This window comes from Leucopleurus acutus (assembly GCF_964270905.1).
Source record: "Leucopleurus acutus genome assembly, chromosome: 14".
Lineage (NCBI taxonomy): Eukaryota > Metazoa > Chordata > Mammalia > Artiodactyla > Delphinidae > Leucopleurus > Leucopleurus acutus.
In genome coordinates this window covers 1,817,735-1,840,880 of record NC_139156.1, presented here as the reverse complement: position 1 = coordinate 1,840,880, position 23,146 = coordinate 1,817,735, and positions in this window count along the sequence as shown.

Sequence of the window (23,146 nt, the reverse complement as noted above, 5' to 3'; positions counted from 1 at the left end):
CTGCATTTATGGTGAGATTAGACACTCCATTTCAGAAAGAAAATCCAGGCTCTGCCTTCCCTGTATTCGTGACTGTGATTCACTCTGTCCCTGGAAGTACAGTTGGCTCCCAGGAAGGTGTCCGTCTCACTTCGTGAAAGGAGGCACGTCCATCCTTGGGCTGTTCTTTCCCCATAAAGTACTTGGTGTGATCATTCAAACCACAGAAAGGAAAAGAGGAGTTCTCTGATCACCACAAGGGAATCTACAACAAAACTATATGGCAGGCAGTCCCTGTCCCCTTCTGCAATAAGCAGGGTCCTCCAACCTCCATCCTAGGCAGGTGGATGACTCAGGTGCCCTCACAGGCAGGTCTTTCCCATCCCAGCTCCTCTGGCCTCGATCAGCACTTGGCTCCCTTGGGAGAGACACCCTGGGCCTGGTTTGCAGCTGTCATTTCCGAAGTGTATCAGTTATCTTCTGCCACAGGACCCACTGTGTAACAAAGGACCCCCACACTCAACGGTGTAAATCAATAAACATCTATTTAGCTCATGAATCCATGGTTTGGGCAACTGGCCAGATTCACATGTCTGGACTTTGGATGGCTGCCACTGGGTCTATAATGGTCTATCAAAGACCCCTGAGGGACCTGGCTCCCATCTGAGTCTCATCCTCCAGCAGCAGCAGGAACATGGCAAAGGCAGAAGGAAAGGCCGGGAAGCCCAGCCCTCTGGGCTCTGCTGGCAACATGTTGGCTGACAGTCTGTTACAGGGTCAGCCAGGGAGGCGCCATCAGGGAGGATGATGGAAAATCCATCACAGCAGGATCCTCTTCTGGTGGGGTCGGGCTTGGGAAAGAGCCCACCTCTGCACGTGGTCCTCGCAGCACTGCTGGCTTCTGTGGACCTGAGTAGCTGCTGGACTCTGGGGAGAAGGGCCCGTGTGTTCATTCTCTGAAAACTTCGGTGTCCCCAAGGGACACAGCTTCTGTCAATGTGGAGAATAGTTCTTTTAGGATCCAATAGCTGCTCACTTTGCACTCTGGCTCTTTGGTTACTGGCTTTGTGATCCTGAGTTACGTACAGAAGATCTGTGGCTCTTCCACCCCATCTCCAAAATGGCAGATAGAAGTCCTACTTTTCAGGATCTGTGTGAGAAACAGAGATTTTATATATATGTGTGTTGGGGTGTGTGTGTCTGTGTGAATAGAGATATATACATATACAGATGTATTTGGCAGAGAGCAAATGAAATATCAAGGACGTGTTATTTTAACTTTCAAAATCACAGCGTCCTCAAGTCACATGGAATGAACATGTTTCCTAGATTTGGGGTTGTCTTTGTGTTTTTGCTGTGCTACTGCTGTTTAATAGTGTGGGGCACAGAGAGCTTCAAGGAAAACTACCTGCTCAGAGGAATGACACGCATGTCTGACCATCAGCCTCAGCATGAAAGCTCACTCACCTCAAACCGGGAACTTCTGAAGGAACATCACCAGGGCCCCACCGGGCGTCGGGATGAGATGACAGAGGCCCCGCCTGCAAAGCTGGGGTCTTCTCGTATTAAAGGGGGCCTGGGCTGGATGACTCAGGTGCCAGCTCAGTCAAACAAGGCAGTAGGTTCTCATTAGTGTCTATTTTATACTAACACCATATTGTAAAGCAACTCTACTCCGATAAAACTAAAACAAGAGAAGTGTCAATAAGAACAAATAATTATATGGCATTAAAAAAATCAATCGAGGCAGTAGTTTTGTTCACATCACACGCCGGCAGCCGGCACAGAGCTAAGTGGAGAAAAATCTGTTAAGAAGTATTTGCTGAACAGTCCAACGTGTTTATTCAATAACAGACATTCATCAAACACCACTGGGCCAGCATCGTAGAGGTTAGAGTCTTAGAGGGTGGGGATCGACAGGCGGCCCTGAGGAGCTCACGGACGATGGACCTGGCAGCAAAGAGCAGCCTCCCCACCATGTCTCTGCCTCTTCTTTCCCTTACCCCTCCCTCATCTCCTGCCTTCCCCCTCCCTCCCTCCTTCTCTCCTTCCTTCCGACAACCCCTTTCCAAGCCCTGCAGGCCAGGCTCTGGCTGACCTGTTCTCAGTTCAGGAATCACAGGGATGGTAAAGACAACCACACAGGCAACAGCTGCTGATGCAACTGAAAAAAAAAAAAAAGCCTTTCTTTTCTTTTCCTTTCTTTAAAATCAGTTACAACTTATAAAGCAGATGTCACATGACAGAAATTTTTCTGACCACTGTAGCTGGTTGGAATGCACAAGTATCTAAAACTGAAACTGCCTTCGTTGGAAAGCACAGATGCAGTGGTAAGTAGGAGGAATTACCGGTGCAGATGTAAGCCTGGTGGGCTGGCTGGCTTTTTATGTGATCACATGCTTTGCATCAAGGTAGACAAAGTTCATGGCAAAACCTGTCTTCCTGCAGCTCTTGCCCACAAGCCTCTAGGATTTCACAGCAGGAGAGCAAAAGCACAGGAACCTTCAGAAGATCAGCCCACCTGCAGACTGGGAGCCCCAGGGCGCCCACGGTCCTGAGCTGCCGGGGCAAAGAGGAACAGGTGATTGATGTCTTAGGAAGTCTTCACTGTGTGCACCTGCGCAGAGGCTCACCTGTAGCTCCCCCACCTGAGCGACCCTGCTCTTGGACACAGGCCTGGGGCTGGGTGCCTGTGGTCAGGGCTTCGTCATCAACAAAGAGCCCCTCAGGGACACTCTGGTGGTGCTGGGATGGTCAGGAGAAGGCATCTTGGTCCAGGCTGGCCACTCTGACCACCCTGGATAGAGTCCTTCCACTGGGGACTCTGGCAAAGACCCACCAGGTCTCCGGTAAGTGATGTTCAGTTACTTTAAGGTCAACTTGGTCCCAGTCATAACAAGGCAACATAAGCTTCCCAGGCAGAGCTCTCTGGCACTGTCGGCCTCCTCTTGCCAAGCTGCCAGGTGTTTCCAAGAAAACCAAGTGGCAGCTGGAAGTAGGGCCTGCGGGTGCTGACCTGCCTGAAGTACGTCAACTGGTTGTCTCCCTCCCTGGCTGCGGCTCCTTCTCCAAGAGCAAGTGAGGCCTCTGGAGGGAGCTGGAGGTGGGGCCAGAGCTGCCCCTGCCCTGCTGCAGTCTGGCCTCATCCACAGGCTTGGCTCTAACAGCCGCTGCTTGGGTGCCCTGCCGGGGTCCAGGGATTCCTCCCCACACAGGGCTCTGCAGGTGGTGTGTGCAGAAGATCAAACTCCCCTCCATTGTCCAGAGTGCGCTCACTCTAGGAAAATTCTTACCAGTAATCCCTCCACACGACTTCTAAGGTGGCCCGTGGGGGGCTGGGGGCTGAGCCCAGAGCCTTCTACCTACCTCGGCCTCCTGGTGTGGCCACCCACCCAGACCTTCATTCTGGCCATCCCTGAGCGGTCGGGCTTTCTGGTCAACCCCTGAGGAGCTGCTCTCGTCCGGTTCTCCCCAGCCTGCAGCAGCCCCTCTCTTCCTTCTGACTCTCGAACCTCAGGCCCCTTGGCCTTGGTGCTCTCCGAGGAAGCAGAGCTTAGACTTCTGGACGAGCAGACAAAGGAGGCTCACCCTCACCCTCACCCTCCTCTGAGGCAGCGTCTTCACAGAGTGTCTGCGGCCTGTTGCGTCTGATTCTCCTACCTGCACATTCGTTATGACGCATATTCCTGGGCCCCACCCAGGCTTTGGAAGTCAAAATCTCTATCTTAACACCCTGGCTAATTGCCGTGTATGTTACAAGCTGAACGTAAGTGCTCTAAGTTCTTATTTTCTCTTCAAAACATCCCTTGCCCCCTGCCCCTGGCCCAACTGGAGGGGGGAAAATGCACTTAGGACACAGAGCAGTGGGGACTTTCAGCCTGTAGTGGCCAGGAGAGGCCTTTGACTTGCTTTACTTATTGGCACCCTGTAGCCTTGGGTCAGACACGTACAAATGCAGTGGCATCAAGCCAGGCCCCTCAGCTGGTGGTGGCTTTGCAGAGGGGAAATCAGTCTAGCTTTAAGTTACGCAGTTCACCTTTGAGGGAAACCTTTGTGCGCAGCCTTTATTACCCAGGGGTCAGTCGCACCCCAGGGGTTGCTGTTTGGTATAATATTTATCCACAGACCCTGGGCTATTGTTTGGTCAAAGCCCATTTCTCCCCAGAACCCTCTGATTGTCTTCCAGCTACTGCGACCCGCGGGATTATGATGCGTTTACACGCCTCGTCATTGATGTAACCAGCACACCCGGAGGTTAAAAGGTAGCTGGGATAACAGAGCGACATCTTGGAGACGTTTCTCCTGCTCTGCGCTGCACTGCTGGATGCGTCACGTGGCTGCTGCGAGCATTTCTCTACGGGGGCAAGATTTTTTATTGTCCATAAATCCTGAAGAGCCAAACTGCAATTGTCCTTGTTGGAAGGAAATAACCTCTTGATGAAATCCTGTGGTCTCTGAAGATGCTACTTATTCCCAGAAGTGGAAGAGCGAGCTGTGGGCAGGATGGGGATCGTCTGGGAGGGCTGCCTTTCTCTTAGGGGGTGGCTCTCTTAAGCTCCCCTGCCCCACACAGGAGTCAGGTGGAAGTGGGGGAACCCTGGGAGGCTCACAGACCGAGTGATGGGCAGGGAGGGGCTTCATCTCTGTCTCTTGTGTTCCCGCGGAGGTGGAAGGGCAGAGCCTTCAGGCACTGGGTGAGTGGAAACCCTGCCAGGACAGGCTTCGTTTCTGGCGAGGCAGCAGCCCTTTGGTGAGGCCGATGGGCTCTGGGATAGAGCTCGCAGCTGCGGACTAGCCACCAGCCCCGTCTCTGTCCCAGGTGAACACCCAGCAGACCAGGGATCTTCCACTGATGCCTGACTTGGCCCTGCCTTTTGAGGCCCTTCCTAATCCAAACTCTTCTTTCTTTCTCTCAGAGCCTGATGAGAAGAGCTGAGGGCTAATTAATGGGTTGGAACTGAGTTATCAATGGGCAGACATTCTGCTTTATAAGTGTGTGTTAGACAGATGTCATTGCTGAATGTTCAGGGCATGTTATCCTCCTTTCCTCCCCCTCCACCATCCTGTCCCCATCTTCTAAGGACGAAAACATCTTCAAAACCAGAATTTCTTTCTGTTGTTATTTTAACTGATTTCGGTCCTTGTTCTGTGACTGAGGCATATTATTGAGAATGGACCACGTGGAGCTCTGTGGCTTTTTCAGGTCGCCTGGGGGTAGCAGGAGGATGGGTACCTCTATCAGCCCCTGAGATGTGGCTCCCCTCTCTACCTGAGACCTGAGCCACGGGTGTGTTTTCACCATAATTTCCAGATACTTAAAAGAGTGTCCTGAAGAACAAAGGCTGATTAGAAGCTGGGCCACTGGATCTCAAACAATAACAGCTGTAACACATACGGTGCACAATGGTGCCAGACACTCTTCTGAGTCCTCTACATACATAACTCCTTCTAGCCTCACAGAAGACCTGTGAGGCAACTGCTTCCATTATTGGCATCCCCATTTGAGGAACCTGAGGCACAGAGAGGTCAGGTAATTTGTATAAGGTCACACAGCTAGGAAGGGACAGACATGCGATTTAAAAAGAGCCTCAGAGTCTGTTTTTACCCTACATTCTACAGTCTCCAAACACATCATGAAAACTGCATGAGGTCAAGACGGCAGGTCCGGGCTTGCGTGCGGCTCACAACTGGTGTAGCAAAGAGCAAAGCGAGTCCGCTTGCTGCCCTGTGAGTTTACCCAACCAAGGACATCAAAAGCCATTCCTGCACACTGCAGGAAACACAGCAGCAAACGCAGCAGCAAGTTTAATCCAGCCTCACGGAGACCAGCTTTCTAAAGAAATAATAAGCTTGCTGAACGGACAGGAAGTTTGGCATCAGATGAGAATGGTCCAGTTCAAGACCATTTCCCTGTCCCATCAGTGCAGACCTCCCCAGAGGACAAAGCTGCTCCTTGGGACCTGCAGGCTTCTGGCCATGACGAGCTGGAGTCCACGCGCAGCGCCCTGGAGGAGTGGCTAGAGGGCGCCCTGGAGTAGGGTGAGGGGCAGAGGAGCGCTGGTGCGGGGAGAGCGGGCAGGGTCTGGAAGAGGAGAGGGTGCAGGAGCCGATCCCTCCAGCCCAGGAGCACAGCCAGGGCGGCTCAGCCGCGGCCAGCTTGTCTCTGGAGACAGCCTGACCTGGAGACTCTCAAGCCTGCATCTCCTTAGTGCCCAGCCCTGACCTCACCTGTGGGGCCCGAAATAAGCACGTTGGCTGTTCTGGGGGCTCAACGGAGGCGTCACGGGCTTATCTTCACCTCTGACCATCACCGTGATTTTAAACTAATACTATCATTGGCGTTGATCTACTCCTGAATACGAGAGAACAAACAAACAACGGAAGAGTTGCATGACTGCTGCTCGTCTTGTCTTTTCTGTCTTTCTTGGCTACTTTGTCGGAGGTGGGACGTATCAATGCACCAGATACCGAGTCCTCCATTTCTGACGCAACCTGCCAGCTTCCGGGGAATAAATCGAGTGGTGAGAGACTTGGACTCAAGAACATTCAAACAATCTGTTTCTGTATAATTTTGCTTTCAGAATTAATAATTTCACATAAAATTCTCCCACATAAGGAAGCAGCCCAGGGTGACGTGGTCCTTTCTGAAGCAGGTGACAGATATCTCAAGCTCCCTTTGCTCCCGGCCCCCGATTAGATTCACTTTGTCTGACATCTGGGCAGATGTTTGGGAGGGAAAGGTTAAGATGCTTCTGATATTTTCCAGGAGAAATTAATAGGAAGCCCATTTGCATTTATATGTCTTGTTATGACTGATGGTATCAATTAGGAGTTCTGAGAAACCACCAGGGGTGAGTGTGAGTGTGAGTGTGTGTGTGTGTGCGTGTGTCTGTGAATGGATGCAGCTAGAAATGTAGATACAGACACAGAGAGAAAGATAAAGGTAGGTGATGCAGTTAGAGATGATGTAGGTAGAGGTGTTAGAGATTTTTCAGAAATTAAAGCATTGTGGGGCTGGCGAGACCTAGATCTATATGATAGGCTGGGGACTCAGGCAGGAGTGATGCTGCAGGCTTGATGCAGAATTCCCTCTCAAGGAAACCTCCACTTTTTCTCTAACGCCTTCCCCTGATTGGATGAGGCACACACACTATGGAAGATGACCTGCTTTACTTAAAGTCAACGAGGGAAGCGTTAACCAGGGTCCACAAAATGCCTGACCAAGTTGACAACGAAGTCTGACAATCACCCTACTCAGGTGTTTACGGTCCAATGTGAGAATAGATGCAGCCCTGTTTTCTTCTCTGCAGAGTTAGAAACAGGTTAAAGGTGTCCCCGCAGACGCTGGATCCATCCGGAGGGAGCGTGGAACAGGGGTGCTGCACATTCAGGCAGGGCCCCAGGTTCAGCCTGGAGACCCTCACTTCTCTGTTTTCATAGCCAGACAAGGGGGGTCCACCAGCCCCCCCATTAGGCAGACAACAGAAGTCATTCCCTTCGAGTGACCCTGGGACCCACACAGGCAGGGATCCCCGTGTCTGGCGGGGGGGCAGATCTGAGCCACAGGTGCGACTGACCCGGGAGGGCTCGGCCCTCACAGCACAGCCCCTCCCGTCTCTCGGCACAGAGCCAGCCTCGGGACCATGGCCGGGGCTGCTGTCACCTCCCCGACGCTCCTGCCTCCAGCCAAGTCAGCCAGGCCCTGTTCTGAACTTCACGGCCACTCCTCAAGGGCAGGGGTTTCCCTAGCCTAGTGGGAAGAACCTAAGAGGCAGCGGAGAAGACCCAGGTCTGTGTCCCAGCCCCACTGGACTGGCACCTGGGTGTCATTTCAATTCTCTTAACATCAGTGTCCTGTTTGAATTCAGAATCAGTAGTCCTAGCCAGCCTTCCTGGCAGGTGAGGACAAGTAGGTGTGTGAGTCAACTGGAAATGCTACCCCCCAGCAGTGTACAGCACCCGATGATGGGCTGCTTCCCCACCCCGCCCTCCTTCCTTCCTTCCTTCACGCCACCTCCCAGCCGGGGGCTACGGACGCAGCCCCACCCGCTCCCACCTCTGCCAGGAGTCGCAAATGTGCAGGTGGTGGGAGCATGGAGGGTGCACAGGGCGGCCGCTGCACAGCAGCCTCTTCTGACGCAGCTCCTGTGGCTTGGTCCGCGCAGCACCCACGGCCCGCGGCCGAGGCCTTCAGGCTCACCTGTGGCTGGGGAACATCAGCCCATCCCTCAGCTGCAGGAGTCCCCACAGCAGAAGGGGCTCCGAGGCTTGGCTGTCAGTGTTCCCACACTTCAGAACAGCCATGGCCAAGGTCTAGTCCGGCGGCCCCCACCCACCTTCTACCCTCGTTTCTCGATGAATTTCATTCCTGACTCACTGTTGCTCTCTCCCGTTACCCCATCTTAACCTGTGGTCGTTTCAATTTCCACCTAAGTGACCCACTCAACACACAGTTTTCCTGGGCTTCTTTAGTCCAGAACCTTCTCTCCTGTCCCACTGTGGCTGCTCTTTTCGACGTTCACATGCTTGGCCCCATCAACGCCAGGAACCGCAGCTCACTTACAATCACGATGCCCAGGGTGCTCATCCCTGAATGCCACCTTCTTTGCAGCTGGATCCTCTGATACACGGTACCAGCTGCCCACGGCCCACGCTAATACTCCAGGGCCCCTTGCTCCTCCGCCTGTGTCCTCACCTCCCTCCCGTCAGGCTGACTTCAGCTACACCACCACTGCAGTCACTCCTCTGCAGGTGCCCTCCCTCCTAGGCCCTCCTTTCGGCCAAGCCACCAACTGGATTGAACCCAGCCCATGCCTGCTGCTTGCTGCCCCTCTTCCTGAATGTGGTGGAGGGGACACCATGCTGGGTGGAATGTCCTCACCTCAGATCCAGGATCCAGCCCTCACGTGAGCTGACCACTACCCAATGACCATTCTGCACTCACTGTCTCCCTCTCCTTCGAAGCTCAGGCTGCAGCCTCCGTGCATTTGGTTCCTCTCCTGCCCTCAAACCTATGTCCACTCCATCAGCACGCACTCTCTGTGCTCCCGGCAGATGTGTCCGGGTCCCAGATCACTGGCTCCCGCTGCCGCTCTCACCTCGCTCCTGCATCACCACAGCTTCCTTCCGCCCCTCCTTTGCTCTCCCGTCTGTGCTCACAGTAGAGGGCCTTCCTGTTGGTCAGGACAGGTCCCAGCACTGCTCAGTCAGAGCCCTCCCGTGGTGCCCATCTTCTCAGAATGAAGCCAAGGTGTTTCTGTTGGCTGCCCAGACCCTGCTCAGCCTGCTCCGTCCCTCCCTCCCTTACTCTACCATGCCCCCTTCCACATGGCCTCCTCCCTACCCCTCTGGGTTGCCAGGCACCCACTTACCTTGGCCATGACCTTGCTGTGCACAGGTATGCCTGCTTTGTTTTCCCCATAGCATTTACCATTGGACGTATCACAGCCTCTGTGTACTTTCTGCCTATTGTCTCTATGCACTGAGATGAAAGCTGTAAGTTCTAGTTGTTGTTGTTGGAAAATTTTTGTCTCAAAACATTATGCATTTATCACTGCTCAAGAGCGTATAGGTTAGCATATGGTCTCGTGACCTGGGCCAGTCTTCTGGTTGGGTTCCTTCACGCACCTCATGGAAGACAGGGGGCTTTAATGTTTTTCCTTCCTGGCTGTACCTGCAGCACCTTGGACAGCGCTGGGCACCAAGGAGGGGCCTGGTGAGTTCTTGTTGATCAAGGAAGCCTGGCTCGGATCTCTAACCGCAGGGTGAGCTTTCTTTTCGTTGCAGCCCAGTTTTGCATCTAAATCTTGGGCAGCAGCTTCCTTTCGCCATCTCATCACTTAATGACACAAATCTAAGTGATCTGCAGCGCTAGGGACTCACTGCTCTTCTGTGCTTGGCAGAAGGTAATGATCATGGTCACCACACCAGTTTGGGGCTGAAAGTCACAGGGCAACTCAAGAAGCATCTAGATGATAATTTAGAACCTCTTCACCTAACATTTGGACACATTTTTATGGCAGGGAATATCTGAAGAGATTTTTCACTTTCTGAGTTTAAAGAGAAATTTGCGGTTATTTTCAATGTCACCTTATTAAAATAGAAGCTGAAAATGCTTTGAACCAATGCCAGACACAGCGAGCGTCTCATTTGCTCAGGCCTTTTCTCCAGCGTGAGCCAAGTTTCTCTTCCCCCCTTTGCCATGTTAGGGGTAATCGTCCTCCTTCCAAACTTGTTTATCTCAGCCCACAGCAGCTTACAGCTCAGTGTCAGGGAGACAACCCTGCCCTTGGAAGCGTTTCAGCACAGAATGGAGGATGACAGCCAGCAAATACCCTAAACGTGCCTCTCCCCACCCCATCCCAACCTCTCTGTAGGAATGAGAGGTGAGGTCCCACGCCAGGGAGGGGCAATCTGTGATTCACAAACATGATTTCCACCCTGAACTCAAGCTCCCACCTGAGGGCCCATCACCGGGATTCTCTTCTCCATCCCCATTCAGACTCATTTAGGTTTTCTCTGGGACCTTGGACCAGCCATTTCTTCATTCTAGGTTTTAGAATTATCACCCCAAAGTGGCTAGCTCAAAACTGGGATTTTGGGGTTAGCAGATGCAAACTATTATATGTAGAACAGATAAACAACAAGGTCCTACTGTATAGCGCAAGGAGCTATATTTAATATCCTGTGATAAACCATCATGGAAAGGAATATAAAAAAGAATGTATGTATGTGTATAACTGAACCACTTTGTTGTAAGCAGACATTAACACAACATTATAAATCAACTATTCTTCAATAAAATGAAAGGGAAAAAATAAATAAAATTGGGTTTATATTTTTTAAAATGGAAAATGCGCTGTGCCGTTGAGTCCCAGTGTTTGATAACCTTCCCTCTCTAACTCTTGCTGATCTGTTTTCATAACACCAAGATTTTGATGAGTGGGAATTTGATAAAGGTCAACACAGAGGAGACATCCCAGGGTACCAAGATCCCAGGAACACTGACCAACCAGATCCTAAAGGCCAGAAACCAGCCCCACAAATCCTGTGCTGTTAAATTTACTGGGCACCATTAAAAGTTTAAACCAGGGGTGGGTTAACACGACATAGTTTTTACGTTCCTTCAGTGGGGAGGCTTTCTAAAAACATACGAGTTCAACCGAAACGCAAGACTAACATCTCCCACTAGCGAAAATGCTGTTCCTATGGGCTCGTATTTCTGTGTTCATAACATCGGTTGTCTGCACCCTGACTTGTTGCCGATTCTCATCCCACTTGAAGCTCCGAGGGAGGGAAGCAGGCCCCCACTGAGCACCACGTGGGCCTCAGTTCTCCTGGTGCTGCCCTTGCTGTCGGCTTGATGCTAGACCCAGAACAAATGGTGATTATCACGGATGGCAGCACTCTGGAGACGCTGTCACACACGTGCTTTTAGAGGAATCGCAGTGTGCTCACATCTACATGAGGGGATGCCCCGGAATTACCCTGAATCACACAGGCAGCTCATTGTAATCACAAGGTTTAGCGTGGAATCCTGATGCCTCTTGAGGTCAGTCTGATCGTTCCAGATTCGGGTTTCCAGATGACTATCACAGGTTCAGGAGATGGAACATATTTTATTTTGTAAAGAGATATTGGGTAAACAGAGCCTTTCCTTTTACTAATTGTGTGTCAAGCATCTGGAAATCAGTCAAGCATTCACATCATGTCTCTATCATTTTGTAAAGAGAGTCTCTGATTCTTGATATCCAGCTCTACTCAGGCAGGCCCGCTGCTTACTAGTGAACGTTTAGGTGAAGAAATATGAGGGAATATCCTGGCAAAAGAATCTGACAAAATCATTAGTTATTGCATAGAGATGTAAGGGGATAGGACCAGAAATGTGCTCACATGAAACTGTATTTTAACAACAGAGAAAAGAACAGGAAAGATAGCCTTTTCTACAGAAGCTTTAAAAATCAATTACTGCAGATTTTCGGGGGGGAAATGTGTCTACTCAGCATAGCTGTTTTCTTTCTCCACATTAACAAGAAATATTCAGCTGATTGTCTGGCTCTGCAGCTCACGATCAAACACGCCCCAGCTCTGAGGGACGTCTTGTTTGCCCCAAAAGGGAGAGGGCGGTGGGCTATTCCTCCCCCGCTTACATTTGGAGTTCAATCTTCCATTCTCTGGATCACAGGCTTTGTCTCCCAGGCTATCCCTTAGTCTCAACAGCATACAATGTTTGAGTGCCGTGGATGTGGGCAGGGAAAGGCCCAGAGGAGAATGTGCTGCGCCATCTCTGTGCCCCTTGTTAGCGTGGCTTCCTCTCTTGTCATCGCTTATTTGTGGCCGTGGGGAAAGAATAAAGACTGTGCCCCTTTGGAGCAGAGCACCTCATTCGCCCGGCCTTGCCGTCCCCGCGCACCCAACATCAGGTGCGCTGTGTTCCTGACCGAAGCCGGGTTGTGCCCAGCGAAGACCAGGCTCCCCAACGTAAAGGGAGCAAAACATTTGGTAAACCTTCATAGGTGCCACAAGGGGGCTCCACACCTGAGGGCTCTCTTCATGCTTTGTATTCTCCTTTCCAGAAACTATGATTCCAAGTCTCATAATAGAGCCGTTTCAGTCAGTTCCCACTGAGTGGAAACTTTCAGACAAGTAAAATGAGAGGCGCCCTCCTTAACTTCAGAAGCATGACTGTCTGAGTCACCTGCATAAGCACCCCTCAGTTTTTAACTCTCTCTTGACTAAAGAGATGCACGGGAGCGAAAGGGCAGCCCACGGGGCAGCTGGCCAAGGTGGCCTGTCCCCGTCGCTCTCCGAGCGGTTTGTCGCGTCTCGGCGGTTTTCCCTGTCGAAGGCAGTCGATTATGTCTTCACATGGTCTGCAGGCTGACTGGATTTTCTTCTGAAGCTGAGAAGGAAAAGCACTTGGTGAAATTTCTGAGAGCAGATAATGTCCCTTCCGTTAAGTCGTGATTGCAGTATCGGTGCTCAGAAAAAGTGTCAACATATCACAGTGACAGCAGCACTACGACATCACTGAAAAATAGTCCATGGCGCCTCTGAAGGTTATGGTGGAAAAGACTTCAGGCTTAGGTGCCCTGAGCAGTGCTGTGCTTTCATGCCCTCCCACTGCCACGGGTACCCTGGATGCAGCAGCCCACTCCCGTCACACTGAGTCTGAAGGCGTGTGTGTGTGTGTGTGTGTGTGTGTGTGTGCACACAAGTATGTTGTATCTCTGTGAATGCATGTTTATGCCTGTGGGTCTGTGTGTACACGTGTGTCCTTATATGCATGCATGCATGTGTACCTGCATATGTGTGTGTGCACGTGTCTGTGTATACATGTGTGCATGCATTTTTGTGTCTCTGTGAGCAGTGTGTATGTGTATGCATGTGTGTGTACAAGTGTGTGCATGTGTTCTGGTGGGGAAGGGCTGTAGGTCGATGGTCTAAGGATATAGAGAACCAGAGAAAGAACTTCCAAGCACCTTGATGACAAGGGATGTGCCTTGTTCAACGTGGATCTCAAACACTGACCCACAGTGAGTTGAAAAGTGAGTAAATGAGTGAATATGTGGATGAGAGAGCAGTTAATAGAGTCAGACAAGACCCTGCACCAAAGACTGACCCCACATCTTGTCCTTTCATCAGGCGTGAGAGACACCTCTCCGCACTGCAACTTCAGCTCTCCCAGCCCGTCTGATACCCTGGAATGCGAGCCACCACCCCGACACCCTTAGGAGTTCCACTTAGAAAGCCCCACATCTGAGCTAACTACATTTTGACTCAAAAGCAGATACCTGTTCATGAAAGCCAGGCCATCCTCCAGCCTCCCTACGGCTGGAGAAAAAGTAACAAGCAGAATTGCTCAGGAACAACAAGAGACATTAAAGGATTAAACCAAAAACTACTTCGGCCGAAGTGTCTGCTTAATTACAACTAAATTCTAGCACTGGTAAAACATGTGCATCCCATTTAAAACAAACCCAACATAAAATACTCCTAATTCACACAAACAGTGAATTAGTAAGCAGTCGTTTGTATCATACAATTTTTCCTGTCTTTGCAAAACTTTCATTCATTCATTTGTTTAACAAACATTCCTGAACACACACTGGGGTTGTAACAATAAATAAGACGGGCACAACGCCTGTCCTTAAGGAGCTCTTGCCAGAGAGGGAGAGGCAGACATGCAAATAAGCAGTGGTGATAGTGTGTGACAAAGCGCGCCATGAGAGCTCAACAGTAAGCATGGCTTTGGATTCAAAGTAAGAGCAGGATCCCAAAGGATCAGGGGAAGATCAGCGTGACGGGTGTCAAGGGAGAGAGCATGTCACGGGGGCAGAGATGATAGGTGGTATTCGGAAGAGGGAGCTGTAAGTGTTCAAGGCAGGTGTATTTGTCAGCATAGATGAGGTTAGGCCATAGTAACAAACATCTCCCGTAGCTCAGGAGTTTGCAAGCAAAGTTGAATTCCTTGCTCATGCAAAGTCTGATGTGGTTCTGGGAACTCTCCGGGGCAACTTTCCTTCAAGTGGAGACTCAGCAATCAGAGATGAAGGCCAGACCCAGAAGCTGCACCACCTGGACGCTCCATCTGTTAGCACGTCTCACGTTGAAGATTAAAAACTTGGCCTGGTGGTGATGCATAACAATTCTGCCCCCAACTAGTCGTGCAGCCCACCTAACTTTGAGCAGTCATGGAAGGATGCTCCTTGCGTTTATTGGGAAGGAGAAAAGGACTGGGCATGGGTGAAGAGCAGGAATGCCTATCCCAGCAAGAAACACAGAGGCAAAGACCACCCTATAGAGCCCAGGACCTATGAGTAGGTAGTGCTGCTGTCTAGAGGATTTGTGGTGGAGAGATGTGACTGTTTGTGAGGGTGAGGACTCAGCACTTCCTAGGGGTTCTGGCTTGCCATGCCAAGGACACCTGCCCCATTATCGGTACAGGACCATCCTAAACTGTCTCACGGTGCACAATAAGACCTGGCCGGTGCTCAGGTCTGGAGGCAAGATGGGAATTACCTCTTGCCGAAATTAAGGTTCATCGGCATTTGAGAGGAAAAAACATGCTAACTTATGGAGAAAATATTCCGGCTTCTTCCATCTCAGCTTTATGTGTTCAATAATATTCAGACAAGAAGTGGTTCATGGACATTTGGTTCAGCTTCAAAGATGTTCCTGTAGGTAAGAAACGGAATGCTTGAAGGAGGTTCTGCTGTCAAAAGGCAATCACTCGTTAAGAGAGAGATTTCAGAGGTCATTGCGTTCCACAACCCCACCTCCAAGCTCCCACAGATGAAGTTGGGAGGAGCTTGGTTCCTGAGAACCGCCTCGGCTCTAAAACTGAGACACCCCGCAGCCAAGGGGTCCCTCGGGGACAACAACTTTGGATACAGAGCCGTGGTTACTGTTGAGCCCCGATTTGCCAGGGGAGGCAGAGCTGTCCTGTCTGCGGGACCCTAGCAGTGTTGGGGGTGAAGTGGGGGTGCCGTCCATTGGGAAGCACGGCAGCTATGTCTGGGGCCTCAAAGCGAATGGCATCACAGCGTCCTAGACGCAAGATCAACTGCACCCTTGATGTTCACCGGCTCTGGTACCATCGTATAGGGAATCCCCTGCATTGCTAATTCCCAGATTGTGAATGCCCTGGGGTAGTGGTCTTGAGAGTTTCAATGGCAATGCTTATTCTCAATTTTTTGCCACAAGAATCAACTGAGCATCTTTTAAACTGAGGATTTAATGGGTGAAGATTTGTACCAGGCGTCATTTTAAGCCCTTTGACAGAGGCTGTGGCTTACACCTCACTCTTACAGGGAAGGTAGGTTCATTCCTGTATTCACTCATTCAAAATATTTTTGAGCCCCTGGACTCCGATCCAGACAGGAAGACATCGTGGAACATTCCACACTTTGCACCTCCAGTGTCCAATTTGTCTAGTGGGGTCCCAGCTGACCTCTGTCCCCAGCGTGAGGACAGGTGTTGGCTTTTCTCCACCCGTTCACTTTGCCTCTCCTGCCTCACCGAGTTCCCCAGCCCTGGATCCTCTCCTCTCTTGGGGCCCAAGTTTTCAGTCTCTTTTCTTCTCCAACCACATCTCAGGACACTACACATGGTCTCTCCCAGCCAGAGCTTTCCCACAGGGTGTTTCTCAAATCCATCCACCTTCTGCCATCTATTCCCTTTTGATATGTCTTTTCCCGAATGACCTCACCTACATGCCACTGAATCCCCAAAATAGAGCTGGTCCTGACGTCTCCCCAGAACTCCAGGCTCTCTGAAGTCCAGCTGCACAGCTGACACCTCCAGATAATGTCCAGGGCACATTATTTTTTTCCCAGACCCCTAAACATCTGTTTCCTCCTGAATTCCTACTTAGCTCGAGATGCCACAGCTTCCCAAATGCCCACTAGACACTTCGGCACCGTCTTCTCTACACATGCGCCCACCTCTAGTGCATCTAATTGGTCTCTGGGTCCTGCACTGTCCATCAAAATCTCTTCCGTCCTCTCCATCTCGCTGCCTGTAAGTCCAAGTCAGAGACAACAGGCAAATCCTCCCAGGTCTCCCCTCTGTGGGCTTCTCTCTGCATATCATCTTCCACATGACTTCTAGACTAGAGTCACTTCTATCAAACCAACACCTGGGGTCACGTCCCAGCTTAACAGTGTCTAATGCCTTCCTGGTAGCTTTGACATTGCCTGTGCATCCGTCCCGTGTCCCAACTCCCCTCCTGGGTCCTTCCCGGTCGTCCCCACCACGTGCTCTGTACTGAACAGCTGTGAGTTTCTCTCTTCTGCCAGCCATGTGCCCCTCCTCCATCATCCACCAGTCTGATTCCTTCCTCAAGATCTAGGTCAGATATACCCTTCTGGTGATGTCTGTCTGAACGCCCCAAACAGGGGCTGCCAACGCCCCTGATGTGTCTCACAATAGCAGAACGTGCATGGTAGACACTCCTTCTTCCTGTTGCTGTGACCAGCATCATTACTAGATGTGTTTAGTCGAGAGACATTGGTTGGCACCTGTTATGTGCCAGACACTGCGCCACATGCAGGGACCCGAAGGTGAGTCAGACGTGGCCCCGCTCTTGAGAACTGACTGCAGGAACATGTTCTAACAGCGCGGGTCCTCCAATCTCACTGTTCTAGACGCCGAGTCTGTGAGCCGGAATCTGCTTTCTGAACACACTTAACCATAGAACACGGTTTGTAACACTCCCCAGGTGTCCCTCCCTCTCTGGACAACAGCCGCCGGGGCAGCTCACCACCAGCACCACCGTGCCCTGCGTGTCTTCCTAGGGGAAGTCAGGGGCCTCGTGGTGACTGTCGCCGCTTCCCTCCCTCCCCCACCCCGTGCATGGGGTTCCTGGGACTTTTCCTTTTGGGCTCTGCAGAAGTCGGGGGAGAAACGTTTTCTTTACAAAGTTGACATGATTTTTTTTTTTTTTTTTTTTTGCAGTACACGGGCCTCTCACTGCTGTGGCGTCTCCCATTGCGGAGCACAGGCTCCGGATGCGCAGGCTCAGCGGCCATGGCTCACGGGCCCAGCCACTCCGTGGCATGTGGGAACTTCGCGGACTGGGGCACGAACCCGTGTCCCCTGCATCGGCAGGCGGACCCTCAACCACTACGCCACCAGGGAAGCCCGTAGAATGATAATTTCTTTCTAAAGTAAGCTGCCTCATTTACTATAACATTTCTGCTCCCCCTGAGCAGTTAGCTGTGCACTGTGCTATGTACCTTAAAACAGGACTTTGAGAGAATTTGTCACTTAGGACGGCTGTGTGTGTGTTGAGGGGAGATGCTGAGGTCATGAGAGCAACCCTCATGACATCTGCAATGACAGGGCTCTAGAGTTCTCTCTTTGGTGTGAAGCGGGAGGGCTGCAGTGTAATTAGGCCACCGTCAAGCACTTAGCAACCTTGAGAAAAGCAAAGTGTCCAATTAAGTAGGCAAATTAGGTCTTCTGCTTTGCCAGGTAATTGTAATATTTGAAAAATAAAAACAAAACCCTTTTTATAAAAACAGCATGAACTAGAGGCAGAAACATGGAGCTTGAGCGTTTGGAATTAGAGTGAGTGGTGTCCAAACTAGCTGCTTCACTTAACAGAGTGACTTAATTGAGTGAGCCCCAACTTCGTCATTTAAAAATTGTCATAGGCAAAACTATAATTTGAAAAGATACATGCACCCCTATATTCATAGCAGCACTATTCACAGCAGCCAGGACATGGAAACAACCTAATTGTCCATTGACAGAGGAATGAACAAAGAAGATGTGCTACATATATACAATGGAATACTACTCAGCCATAAAAAAGAATGAAATAATGCCATCTGCAGCAACATGGATAGACCTAGAGCTGATCATACTAAGTAAAGTAAGTCAGACAGAGAAAGACAAATATCATACAATATCACTTATATGTGGAATCTAAAATATGACACAAATGAACTTATCTACAAAGCAGAAACAGACTCACAGACGTAGAGAGCAGACTGTGGTTGCCAAGGGGGAGGGGGTGGGGAAGGGAAGGATTGGGAGTGTGGGATTAGCAGATGCAAACTATTATATATAGAATGGATAAACAACAAGGTCCTACTATATAGCACAGGGAACTATATTCGGTATCCTGGGATAAACCATAATGGAAAAGAATATGAAAATATATACATATATATGTACAGCATATGTGTTAATTTCTGCTGTACAGCAGAGTGATTCAATTATACATATATACATATATGTGTATAACTGTGTATGTATATATGTATATATATGTATAACTGAATCACTTTGCTGTACAGCAGAAATTAATACAACATTATAAATCAACTACACATCAGTAAAAAAAAAATGTCATAGGATTGAAGATAGATCTCCTATCTTCTCTCTTAGGTGTTTAATCATCAAGAACAGAAATCTGGGGCTTCCCTGGTGGCGCAGTGGTTGAGAGTCCGCCTGCCGATGCGGGGGACACGGGCTCGTGCCCCGGTCCGGGAGGATCCCACATGCCGCGGAGCGGCTGTGCCCGTGAGCCATGGCCGCTGAGCCTGCGCGTCCGGAGCCTGTGCTCCGCAACGGGAGAGGCCACAACAGTGAGAGGCCCGCGTACCACAGGAAAAAAAAAAAAAGAACAGAAATGTGAAGTTGAGGAAGGAAACTCTCTGTCCAGGGTGCTGCCCGGCCTTTCCCTCCCAGCCACGCCCTTCCGTGCAGCCTGCTGGGTGTGAGCACGCACACCCCGCTTCCCTGGTCCTTCCCTTTGCAGACACTGCAGGGGCAGCACAATCTTACCGCGGCAGCAGGCTTTCCAAGCCTACTTTCATCCCTCCCTTTGACAGAGGTGTGTTTCTTTTTCTTTAATAGTATTCAAGATCACTAATTTTGAATAAATGGTATTCTGTATAGAAAAAGTGACAAGTGTGAGCGATGGGCCGAGTGAGCAGGTGTTCCTGTCTGGGACTCAGGTGAGGTGGGTACCTCCTCACGTGCGGCCCCTCCCCCTGGTCCTCTGTTCTCCTGTGTGCTGTCATCCCAGCTCACATCTGTATAGACTCACTCCTATTATGTTTGGCCCCTGACTTTCTATCACATTCTCTAAGTGATGTAAAGAGAGCTACTGATTTTGGGTGATGATATTGTATCCCTTCCCTTTGCTAAACTTATTTCGTTTATTATAAATGCAAAGATAAAACAGCTGGTAAATATCGAATGTGCTAGGGAAAGACCAATAAAATGTGTCTCTCCCCACACAGCCAGCTAGGGTCCTGGGAATACTCACACAGCTTTCAGTATCAGTCATGGCTTATGTCTGCATATATAAGAGCACACACGCAAACAAACATGCCAGATTGTTCTACAAAAAAAAAAAAATCAATGGTCAGATCCATCAAGGGTCCATCATGATCGGGGGCTGTTTTCTGAGCTTCCAGTCACCTTCCAAGTCTCCTGGTACCTTCACACAGACCACAGCACTCTCCTTGTCCACTTAGGCTAATATATTTTCAGCCCAATTTCTATTTCTTGAATTCCAGTAAAATATTTTAACCATTACTCTATTAGGACCTTTATATATCTGTGTGTTTTTTGTGACATTCTATTGATACATAAACTTTTTATTAAATATATTAGCACTCAGAATACTGCACACATCATAAAAGTATGGTGTGATGAATCTTCACAAGACCGACAATCTGTGTAACTTCAGCCAGGTCAAGAAACAGTCAGAACCACATTTACAGAAGCCCCCCTCCAACCCGGAGTCCACTTCCTATCCCCACACTCTCCCACCCCAGGGGAACTCAAATCCGCCCTGTGACAGCGGGGTCCGTCTGCTTAGTTTGGGGCTCTGTACCACTAGAATGTGTGTGTGTGTGTGTGTGTACCACTAGAATGTGTGTGTGTGTTTGTGTGTGTGTGTTTGTGTGTGTGTTTGTGTGTGTGTTTCTGTGTGTGTGTTTGTGTGTGTGTGTGTTTGTGTGTGTGTGTGTTTGTGTGTGTGTGTGTGTTTGTCTTACCATCAGAATTAGATTTGTGATATTTGCCCACGCTACCCACGCAGCTGCTAATTTGTCTGTTTTACTTGCCATACAGTATTCTGTTGTAATCCTTGCGACCACGGATGGGCATCTGGGTTGCCTTCAGTTCGGAGCTGTGGCCAATAATGCTGTCGTGAATACTACAACCCATACACTTTGTTAAACACGTGTATGCGTTTCTGTTGGACTCTTTTCTGGAACTGGAATTGCTCAGGTATATGGGGTTTTCAGCGTAGTAGGACCACCACACAGATTTCTAGAAGAGTCATTCCAATTCACATTCCTCCCAGAAGCATACAAGGGTTCCAGTTGCTCTAGGTTTCCTCAAACCCTCTACTGTTTTAATTTTAACAATTAAATTTCTATTGAGTGTGCAGTGGTACAATATTGTTTCTTAAGTTTATTGAAGTACAATTATAAAATACACTTATTCTAACTGAATAGTTGAGTGAGTTTTGACAAGTATACATTTCCATCACCTTTAAAGGCCCAGATGCTCCTTCCGGTCAAGTTTCCCATGCCCGTGCTGAGTCAGGCCCTGACCCACCTCTGTCTCTGTAGCTTGTCTCACTGATCTAGAATTCCGTGTTAATACAAGTGCAGTTATGAAATATGGACTTTCTGTGTCTGGCTTCTTTTCACTGAAAATCATGTTTTGAGATTCATGCGAATCAGCATGTTATTCACTTTTATTGCTGAATATTATTCCATTGTATTATGAATATTCTGAAAACTGTTTAACCATTTTGTCCTTTTGGAAACATTGAGATTAGTTCTGCTTTTATACTAGTTGAGCCAGGCTGACATGGACATTAATGAACAAATCTCATTTGAGCTCAAGAGTTCTTTTCTCTCAGATCAATTCCCAGGAGTGGGATTGCTGGGTCAAATGGTGAGGGTTTACTTAACTTCATAAGAAATTACCAAGCTATTTTCCAAGCAGGCTGTAGAGTTTTTACTCTTCCAACCTCGGAAGTATAGCTTTCCACTTCTTCCATGTTCTTACTTTACTTGGTATTATCATTAAAAACATTTTAATTAGCCTTTTTAGTAGATGGATAATGGTAGTTCACTGTGGGTTTTGTTTTTAGTGGACCTTTTTAAAGAGCGGTTTTAGATTCATAGCAAAAATTGAATGGAAAGTGTTTCTTGTGCTTTAAATTCTCATTTCTGATGACTGATGGTGTTATGTGTCTTCTATGTGTTGACTGGTCATCCAAATACCTTCTTTTGAGGAGTACCTGCATCCGCCTATTTTTAATAAGCTTACTATGGACTGAATATTTGTTTCTCCCCAAAATTTGTATGTTGAAGTCTAAATCCCCGATGTGACAGTGTTTGGAGGGGAGGCCTCAGGGACATGATGGGGTCATGAGTGGGGGGGGTGGCCTTGTGAGAGAGTTAGTGCCTTTATAAGGGGAGGATGGAACAAGAACTCTCTCTCTCCAGCTTGTGAGGTGAAGATGGGAGGATGCCACCTGTAAACCAGGAAGACCAGACCTGCTGACACCTGATTTCTGTCTTCCAGACTCCAGACCTGTGAGGAACGAATGTTTGTTCGTTAAGCCTGTTTGTTCGTTAAGCCAGTCTGTGGCATTGTTACGGCTGCCTGAGCTGGCTAAGACATTGGTCTTCTCTTACATCTTTTTTACGTGCTGAACACAAGTTTGTTCCCAGTTACATGTATTGTAAATCTCCTCTCCCAGTCCATGGCTTATTTTTTCTTGTTTTCATGGTATTATTGGACCAAGGGTAGAACTTTTTTATTTTAATGAAGATCAACTTATCAATTCCTTTCACTTATGATTAAGAATGATCCAAGGCTCTCTGCTCTATTTTCTTCTAGGAGTTTTATATTTTTAACCTTTTACACTTTGGTCTACTCTGTTTCAAGCTAAATTTTGTGTTTGCAATGAGGTAGGAGTCAGTTATTTATCTGTTATTTGCTTCATTTTATGCTCTTTTGGAGCAGGTCTAGAGTAGTTATTTTTAAGGTACGACTCTTCTCAGTCTCTAATGAGACCAGTAAGCGTTCAGTGCAGCCTCTTGGTCCTCACTTATTGGAGGCTGGATGCCCCTGTGAGCTCAGGACCTGCTCACACGCTGCCCTCAGCCGCTGGACTTTGGCCAGGCTCACAGAATCTAACCCTGTGAGCCCTCAGTCTAGTGGTCAGTCAAGGACTCAAGGGGACCCCAGAGTGCATTTCTGGAGCTCTTTCTCTGAGAAACTCCCTCATGTGAGGACTTTGCCCTGTGAGTTCCAGCCACCTCGGCCTCCAGCATCCCTTTCCAAACTCTTTATTGTTCATTGAATTCTGCTTTTTTCCACGTATGCTACCTTCTCATCCTGGAGCTCCAATTGTAGAAATTTGAGAACTTTACAGCATGCCTAATTTTGCTCTTCAACTCTGTATTTTCACTGAATCTTTCTCTCTGTGCTTCAGTTTGGATGTGCCCTGTTGACTTGGCTTCCATATACATTCTTTTGCCCTTTGAAATCTGCAGTTGAGATCTGCAGTTACACTCACCCAACAAATTCTTTATTTTAGTTAATATTTTTTCAGTCCTAGAATCTCTATTTAATTCACCTTTATAAATTCCCACTCTTTGGTGATAGCATTGCCCAA